General features: G+C 28.5%; 1 pseudogene across 2 annotated transcripts; it reads left to right on the top strand.

Moving 5' to 3' along the window:
• Positions 1–996: 996 nt before the first annotated feature.
• LOC150034803 (protein LIGHT-DEPENDENT SHORT HYPOCOTYLS 10 pseudogene) lies at positions 997–6,961 on the top strand (annotated as a pseudogene). 2 transcript variants are annotated; one of them, XR_016531604.1, is made up of 2 exons: positions 997–1,762; positions 6,590–6,961. The product of XR_016531604.1 is annotated as a protein LIGHT-DEPENDENT SHORT HYPOCOTYLS 10 pseudogene, transcript variant X1 (transcript). The 2 variants fall into 2 exon arrangements; XR_016531605.1 differs by having other exon boundaries at positions 4,705–6,678.
• The last annotated feature ends 1,605 nt before the right edge of the window (positions 6,962–8,566 follow it).

Raw genomic sequence — 8,566 nt, 5'->3', positions numbered from 1 at the left:
AATAAAATAAAGAGAGAGAGAAAAAAATGTATAATAACAAACACCATATATGTGATGAATTCTTTTTATCTAAATTGAGAAGGATTCCATTACAAAAATGGCTTATATATGTATTTTTCTACTTAATTAAAATATTAAATCTAAAGGTAGACCCTAAGACCCGAATAATCAAAGAAGTAAATATTATTTTATGAGGGTATGAATTTGTTTGGATCAATTTTTTAATTACTTAAAAAAATATCTTTTTTTTTTACTTTAAAATATATGTCAATCCAAATAGATTTAATTTACATTTTTTAATTTCTATTGAAGTATTGCTATAATTAAATTTATTATAATCCATCCATTTAAATTTTTGAGTCAATCGACAATTTAATATGGTATCAAAATAAAAGGTATTAATGTGTTGAATCGAACATTAGCATAAATTTTTTAGTCAATCAATGATGTACGGGATTAAACAGAAAGAGGCTATGCTCTCCATTAAAATCTCCACTACTAAATATACGGTTGAACACAAGAAAAAAGGGGGAAAAAGTGTTTTATCCGTAGATGATGCTTAATAAAGAAGAAATATTTTAAGTAGGGATTATCATGAAGTTAATGTCAATGAACAGTATAATTCCCCTTTTGATTTGCAAGAAAAAAAATTAAAACTTGTGAAATAAGACTAATTACACACACCAAATCTAACAGCTAGCCACCACCGACAGGCTCCCACTGCCTTGAGAATTATTAGCAAAAATTTAAAAAATTAAAATAAACCCCATTCCTAAATTATAATAATAACAACAATGATAAATAAATCTTGTACGTATATATCTCTATATATGATGACAAAAATACATAATTATATCAAAAAGAAAAATAAAATCAAGTTGATGGAAAATGAAGTGGGTAAATAATACAAAAGAATATAAATTTTTTTTTTTTTTTTAAAAAAAAAGGAAACAAAAAGCACCTTCATAGGCCCCATGTACTGTCCCCTCTCAGGATGGGATTTTCATCTTTCTTCTCCACTGCAATAAAACCCCATTCTTTTTTTTCTTTTTTTTTTTTAACTTTTTTTTTTCTTTCTTTGTTTCTTTTTTATCAATTTGTCATTTCTTGCCAAATTTGCTTAAGAATTTCTAGCCTTCACCTATTTCTTTCTCTCTCTTTCTCTCTCTTTTTCTTGATCTGAAAATTGATAATCATGTCAACCGAAGGCAGAAAAGATTCGACGACGGAAGCAGGGTCATCGTCGAGGACAGCGGCGGGGACGACGACGGCGTTAAGTCGATACGAGTCACAAAAAAGGCGTGACTGGAACACGTTCGGGCAATATCTGAAGAATCAAACGCCGCCGGTTCCACTGTCACAGTGCAACTGCAACCACGTGCTGGAATTCCTAAGGTACCTGGACCAGTTCGGAAAAACAAAGGTTCACTTACATGGATGTGTTTTTTTCGGGCAGCCTGACCCACCTGCCCCTTGTACCTGCCCGCTCCGTCAAGCATGGGGAAGTCTCGACGCCCTGATCGGACGGCTGAGAGCGGCCTACGAAGAACACGGCGGATCACCGGAAACAAATCCGTTTGGAAATGGAGCAATTCGAGTGTATTTAAGGGAAGTGAAGGAGTGTCAAGCTAAAGCTAGAGGAATTCCGTACAAGAAAAAGAAGAGAAAAAGAACTCAATTGAAATCCAACGACGATGACAACAACAACATCAACAACAACAACAAACAACCCATCAAGCATCTCCCTTGATTCAATTTCCTGGTAATTTTATTTTTATTTATTTTTATTAAAATACCTCCATAATTAGCCTTCAAAATAGACTTCATTTTTTCAAACCAATAATTGATTCATAACACACACACACACACACACCCGGGAATAGTCAAATAAAGCTCCTAATTTATTAGTTAAAGATTTGGAGTTGTATAATTAAATTTGTTAAGGAAGAAAAGGGGAAAAATCAAACCCAAAAACCCTAGAACATAATTCGAAAAAGAAAAACCCTAATTTTAATATATGGATAATCAATTATAAGAGATTAAAACAAAATACAGAAGAGTTTTCTAAAGCCACTGGAAGAATTGTGGAACCGTACTATCTCTCTCTCTCAAATCAAACAAAGGACTGTTTTTTTTTTAAAAAAAAAAAAAAAAATTCTTTTTTATTATTGACTTAATTAAATACTTCATTTAAATTCTCACCTTTTACTAGTTTTTGGCCCTTTTGTGATTCTGTGCGATTTTGTGCCCCCCATGCATGGATGGAAATGGAATGACCATATTATATAATATATATACATATTTTTTGACAGTATATAATATATATACATTGATATGATATGATATATGTGTGTATATATACATTGCATGTGAATTTTCCTTTGCTAGTCTATTTTCTTGTCTTCTTCTTCACCTTAAATTTCCATTCATTCTCTTTTCTTTTTTCAGCTTAGAATTGTGCATTTTGTTCTATATTTTCCAAACAAAACCCACCTATTCAAAAATTAAAAGAAAAAAAGAAAACAAAAGTCGAAATAAATGTTCCCCTTTTTTCTGTCTCTTTGATTGATTTATGTATGAATCAACGGAACATCATGGGAACTTTGTTCCTAAACAGTGGTTTCTTTTTTTTTCTGTTTGTCTCCAAGTTTGATGGTATAACTGGTTAAAGATCACTGTGTTTTTTGTACTGATTCCATACCAATTTAAAGTTGTTGTGGATAATTTTGTCGAATAAATTATTATTATTTTCTTCCATATATTGATCAGTGGCGAGTTCCAATTTTTTTCCTTAAAGAAAAAAAAGTTAATGGAGTCATATTGTAGTATATAAATTAAGTATTTTTCTTTTCTGTGGTAAATATGGATTTGGGTTCACTTTTTTTTTTTTTTAAAAAAAAAAAATCTTAAGATATTCTAGTTTTATGGTTTAGATTATAAAAGCCCCCTTAACCATCTTAACCATCAACATTAGATTCTCTAACAGTTGAGAATTTGGGATAAGTTCATTTAAACAGAATTAAATGTTAATTATTAGATTTCTTTGTAATGTAATTAACATATAATATTTAGAAATGGTTGTTGTGCGATTAAAGATTTGATTTACCTTTTTTGTCTTAGTGTTAGTTGCCTTATTGCTATTGCATTAGAAAAACTTTCATCATTCAGATTAATGGTTGATAAGTTTGTGGTCATTATAGTTTTAGTCTATATTTTCTAAAAATGAAAACCTCTAAACAAATAAACGACTCAACACCAGAAAATTCTGCTTTCGATATTTTGGACCTATTAATTGGTATGTGATCTAAAATTAGTTCTTTTCTTATTCTTAGAAACAATGAAAATAGAAAATCTTAATTAGCTTGATATTATTGATTATGAAAGCCATTAAACTATGTTTCTACATTAAATCTTTAAATTGAAACATAAGAATTTTTAGAAAAATTGAACCGTTGGGTTGGTTTTCTTGGACATGGGCATGTGTCTTAACCCTTTCTTTCTTTCTTTTACGTTTGATAGATGGCATATACTTTAATAAGCTAATCTATACTTAAAATTAACACTAATTTAATTGAGTCAATATAATATATAGAAGAGATATGTTAATACGAGAAGTGAAAACTTCAAATAAAAGGAGAATTTAAAGTTATCCTGTTTTTGAGGTTTCTACAACCCTTTAAATGGCTTGTTAATCAGAAATTTTTTGCATTTTGAGAAGATATATTTCTTTGTTTTCATTCTTCTTAAAATTTATTGATAAATATAAGAAAATTTCCACAATCATATGATATTATTAACTTTAGATATAAGTCTTCATGATTTTATTTTTAAAAATTACCCAAAACGACCCATGTCAATCGAGATTGTTGACCTCCAGCTATATATCATGGGATCTCTCCCTTTACTAACAATGTGAAATTTTTTTGTGCATTCCTACCAAGCCAAATATTTAATAAATTATTTCTCAAATAAATAAAGTACTAGAGTCCTTGTCCCAAATAAATCTGTCCACTCCCAACAATGAGAGTTTGCTCTTTCATCCTAGAGCATATCTAACTCATCCTAAGGTCAACATCCAAATAGAAAACGAGCATGGATTACACTTGTATCTTATTGGGGCAAGTGGAAAACACCTTAAAAAGAAACACAACTTGAGCCTCATGTGTTTTCTTTAGGTTTAAATTAACTCAGATTTTAAATGACAATTAGGACAATGAATCTCGATAATGGTATAATATTGTCTTATTTGGACATAAGCCCTCTTGACTTTTGGAATCACACAAAAGACTTGATGTCAGTTAAGATAACGACCCGCTACATGTGTCCATAATGGTATAATATATTAACTACGGACACAAGCTCATGACTTTACTTTTGGTTTTACCCAAAAGACCTCATACCAAGGAAGATATTGTCCTTCACTTATATACTCATGATTTTTTCTTTGTCTAGCTAATGACCACTAAGCCTCCCCTAAAATAATGATTTATCCGTCTAACTCTTATCCAGACCAAGTCCTAAAATCTTACCGGAGCATAGTACGTAATCAATAGAGTTAGAACACAAATCACACATGACTACATATCTTTTACAGCCCCAAATAGAGATATTGTCTCTCACCTATATATTCTTATCTTTCTCTTATCTAGTTAGGACCATTGAACCTCCTCTAAAACAATGATCTATTCATCTAAACTTTTTCAGGCCAACACCTAAATCTTCACCAGAGCATACTGCATAATCAATAGAGTTTGACCCCATATCACATGTTAAGGCCTACCACCTTTTAATTCAGTATACCTGAAGATTCTACCAATATAGTTAAGGGACATGACTCTGCTATCACATGTTAGGACAAAGAAGTTCACATATCTCCATAATTGTATGATATTATTCACTTTCGACATAAGTTCGAATGGTTTTATTTTTTGTTTACACCAAAAGGATGGAGATATTTTCTCTTGCTTATATACTTTTGATCTTCTCCTTATCTTACCAATATGATACTTTAGTCGTACTCCTAACATTTATTTTTATAGCGTAAATCAAACAATATTTTTTCTTCTATATAAATTTAAAATGAAAATGAAAATAAACAGATCTCTAAAATAATTCAACTAGTTAAAATATATATCGTCGATCAATATGTCAAATAGGTTTGGATTCTCCTACCTCAAATATTACCATGACCTTAAAAAATGTATTTTTTTTCTTATATTAACTTCTTTAAATTTGTGATTGTGCCTCTTTAAACATATTTTCCCCCTTACTTATTTTCCCTATTCTTTCTACGCATTTGCAACAACTTTTTGTTTAGGACACTAAGAATTAGGCTAGAGGAATTTGAATTCAAGATCATGGACGAAGTAACATTGAAGCCAACTTTAGAGAAGTTATATCTTTTATTTGTGGATAATATGTGTTATATTTTTATTTTATGTTGGTACCTGTATTTTTTTTTAAAAAAATGTTTATTATATATTGATATCTAACACAAATAGTTGTACGAAATTTTCTTTGTAGAATTATCTAAAAATTTCTTGGATTTCAAGTAGTAGAATATATTTAATTCTTAACTTTTTATAGTTTGATAATTAACAATAATGACATTTAAATTTCTGTATCCCTATGTATTTGTGCTACAAAATTTTCCATAATTTTATATTCTACGATCTAATTACTCTCTTTCATTTCAATCTCTTATTAATTTATCATTTTAGTATAGTCCAACTGATTATGACATGATTATGACATATATATATATATATATATATATATATATATATATATATATATTTGTCAATGCGTGGGGATCAAACCACTGACTTTTAGATTAATAGTATAAACACTAGTTAGTTGAGTTATGCTTATTTTATCTACTTTAGACCAAAATATTAGGGGTTCAAATCTGACAGTTCACTCTTTTTTTAAAATTAAATTTAACCCTTTGGAACTTAATGTTTGTTGCTTCGGATACCCTTGTAATTAACGCTTTTTGTGTCCTTTATTTTTTTTTCCCCTTTCCTATTTAATAATTTGAAGAAAAAAAAAAACAGATATTACATTATGTAATGAAAGAAAATCTTCTGAATGTTAAATTAAAAAATTAAGGATTTTCGAACTTTTTTACTAACCCTTTTCTGCTCTTAACAATATAACAAATAATGGAAAAGCTTTCTATTTTTCTTCCAAAAACATTAAATTCGATATTTTTTTTTTTTAAAAAAATAACATAACAAAGAAACTCTTAAAATGACAGTAGTGCAATATAGACTTAATTTTTAAAAATCAAATGATTATCAAACGATTGCCTTAGAATAACAATAAAACTAGAGAAAACCTTTTGTGTGCTGAATGATCTTAATAACCATCTCTGAATTCTTTAAGCTTGCTGTTATTTGTTAAGTTTTTTTTTTCTTTTTTGTAGAATATAAACCAAGAATATCCTCCATTGTTGCCTATATTCTTAAACTATATATATATATATATATATATATATCATCATAATCTATTTCTTGCAGTGTAGCCACTTTTATAAGATTATTGATAAGAATCTAATTGAAAAATATTTCATTATTTTTAATTTCAGGACAAGGAAGCAACCGATCAAGAGTGTATAAATGTGGAACGAGTTGAAGGGTTTTTTTTCTTCTATCTGATAAAAATACTTATAATATTGTAGAATTAATTATATAAAGAAATAGAGAATTTGAATAAAAAAAATTAGCATATATTATGTAGCAAAGGCTAGCTAGCAAGCAATGTGTTTGCTCCCATTATAGTTAATTTAAAACAAAAAAAAAAAAAGGAAAAAAAGGAAAAAAAGAGCCCCCCAACTTGTAGGTTCACTTTTTAATTATTCCACATTAGAGGGTGACAACCAAGGTACTACATTGTCAGCTGTTTTATCCTTCACATTTAAGAAGAAAATTATCATTTCTATTGTCCAATTTTCATAAAATATCATCTTCCACTATTTTTGCATTATTTTTTTTATTAATTTTTTACATCACACTTGGTGCTTTATTTGCATTCTCTAATTGATGGTTGATGTTATGGTATTTTGTATTTGATTGTTATTAATTAGGTTTAAATACAAACTTATTACTTTTTGTTTTGTTCAATTTTTTGGTATTAGTAAAAATGTTAATCTTGGTTGCTATACTTTGAATATATTCATTTTGGTCCATGTACTAAAAAATTTTAGTAATTAAAGTGTCATGCTAAATTTTGGATTAAAAAAATGAGATAAAGATGAAAATGAAAAGACCAAAATCAAATTTCTGACGATAGATCATAACCAAAATGGATATTTCGAAAAGTATATAAACTAGAATAAAGAATAAATAAAAATATATAGACCAAAATGAACATTTTAATTGTATAATATCCAAACTCATATTCAATTATGCCCAACTATGATTCTAACATCAACGTGTTGGTGCCATCAAAATTCAATTGTTAATAATTAAGCATGTTTGGGTAAGATATTAGCATTAAGTTGGATGAATCTTATAAAAATGTCGATTCAAACCTTGCCCAATATTAGAAGTACTTGGTATCTTAATTAATCACCCACTCCCACATTCATTCAACTACATATTATATATACATAAGAACACTTCAAATTATAGTTTTCCTCTTGATCTTCATTCTAAATTCTGGTGATGACATTCATGTTTGATAATCTTAATTAGTTTGATATGATCATGGAGTGGATATGGAGGAGGAAAGAAATAAGAGTCAAGTATGGAGAAGGATCAAAAGATTAGGGAAAAGAACAGATCTTATTGAACTTACAATCCTGTAATAGATGTACCATTAGAGAGGTAAATAAGAAAATCACAACTTTTTATAACGGATGACCTAGAATAGAATTTTCTAGTTAAGAAAATAATCCGACACATCTAAAGACATGGTTACAATAACTATATTGATACTAAATCATTTGTTTTCAAATTTCTATCGTTAAATTGTCTATCAAACTCTTTAAATTTTTGGTACTTCTAATTAAATTATAACTTTAAATGATTATTTACCTCTTGGTTCGATATACTCATATTTTCACTATGAAAAATGTTTGTGTTAATGCTTTAAATCTATAATTACGAAATTCTCTTATTAATTTCCTTTAATAAAATTCATATTTATGTTACCTTCCTAGTTTTATATTTAACTTATTTTGATTCTATTGTGTCCAACTCATTTAGAGCCATTTTTGAAATATCGTTCATGAAATATATTTAAAATGATCAAAACTTGTGATCAAAATCGACAACTTTATAGTCTTGTAGAGATATACTGATGTAGTGTACTCTTATAAAGTGTTGACTTTTTAGTTGATTCTCTCTTTTACAACAGCTGTACCACTACAAAAAGTACTTTTTTAGGGACGAAAATAAAACGTTGCTAAACCCATAAACCATTGCAAAAGATTTTCACCGACGAAAAACTAGCGTTGCGTAAAGCGTCACTAAAGCTCCGTTGGTGAATATTGATTGTGACAATTTGTTAATAATTTGTTATCCAAATAATCAAATAAAATGAGATAAGACCAATATATTAA

Source organism: Benincasa hispida, chromosome 8 (genome assembly GCF_027475165.1).
Source record: "Benincasa hispida cultivar pf3 chromosome 8, pf3_genome.v1.1, whole genome shotgun sequence".
In the NCBI taxonomy this organism is placed as follows: domain Eukaryota; kingdom Viridiplantae; phylum Streptophyta; class Magnoliopsida; order Cucurbitales; family Cucurbitaceae; genus Benincasa; species Benincasa hispida.
The sequence above is the reverse complement of the archived record's forward strand: the minus strand, read 5'-3'. Positions and strand labels throughout refer to the sequence as shown.